The sequence below is a fragment of the Etheostoma cragini genome, unplaced genomic scaffold (assembly GCF_013103735.1).
Source record: "Etheostoma cragini isolate CJK2018 unplaced genomic scaffold, CSU_Ecrag_1.0 ScbMSFa_3319, whole genome shotgun sequence".
NCBI classification, from domain to species: Eukaryota; Metazoa; Chordata; class Actinopteri; order Perciformes; family Percidae; genus Etheostoma; species Etheostoma cragini.
The window spans coordinates 1-1,087 of record NW_023267575.1 but is presented as its reverse complement, the minus strand read 5'-3'; the positions used below and the strand labels follow the sequence as shown (position 1 = coordinate 1,087).

The 1,087-nt window shown below is 40.9% G+C and overlaps 1 non-coding gene across 1 annotated transcript; it reads left to right on the top strand.

The window, feature by feature from the left end:
• The first annotated feature begins 378 nt into the window (after positions 1–378).
• On the top strand, positions 379–466 carry trnay-gua. Its single transcript is given in 2 exon segments — positions 379–415; positions 431–466. It is a non-coding gene; the product is annotated as a tRNA-Tyr (tRNA).
• Positions 467–1,087: the final 621 nt, after the last annotated feature.

The following is a 1,087-nucleotide window of genomic DNA, read 5'->3' as shown; positions in this document are numbered from 1 at the left end:
TGCTGAGATTGTTACTTGTTAACCTGAGGTTCACCAATTGGTGAAACCTTCCTTTCCAGCACTTTGGAGTAGAAAATCTATAAATAATTGTGATCTCCATATTGATAAAAATAATTGTGATTATAACTTTACTTTACATGTAACATCACTCAAAGAAAGCTACTGCGATGGCTAGGAATCAAATCCAGATCAACTGCTTGGAAGGCAGCTGTGCTCACTACTATACAACCATCGCTGGACAACACAATGTTCACTTCAAATCTTGTAATACATCTGGGCATTGAGACTGAAGGTGCGCTCTATCACTGAAAGTCCCTCCAGGAGGTCCTGTCTTACCACATTCACAATAATGGGATGTGCACGTTTATGTACTGGCTCCCTTCAATAGCTCAGTTGGTAGAGCGGAGGACTGTAGAGGCGTAAATCAGAAATCCTTATGTCGCTGGTTCAAATCCGGCTTGAAGGAGCACCCTTTTCCAGAGTTACACTTCAGGGATCAATAACGTATTTCTGATTGTGATCTAGAGATGGACAATCCAAAAGCATAATGCTTCTTGCCGAGACATAACAAGAAACCAAAAAAAAAGGTGGGGGAGATTGAGTTAAAACAGAATAGAGAACTAAAGACAAAAGATGTGAAATAGTGTCAAGTGAGACCAGAAGAATTTGAAGCTTATTTTTTCTCCTGTTTTGTACACAACCCAACGTTTAACAAAACAAAACATAACTTTCACCAAATCCCTCAGTTAAATCACAGTCAATATTTGTCTCACAAATTGTCTCAATGTCCAATTAAAATAATTTATCCAACAGAATTGAAACATTAACTTAACCCCGCTGTTTGAAATTGCTTCCTTGTGTTTTGGATTTCAGAGTGGAATCAGCGAGCCCTCAGTGGTTTCTGACCCTCTGTCTCTAACAGATGTTTGGCGAGGTTTAGAGGCAGGTGACCATCAGATCCCCAGAGTGCACCGTCATCAGTCACCAGCGAGTCCCGATCTGACCCCTTCTTGAAATCCTGCCGACAACGCCAAGTTTGTCATGGAAGTTTCTTGTTACAGCGAGGGAGGAATTTGTGTTGGAGAAG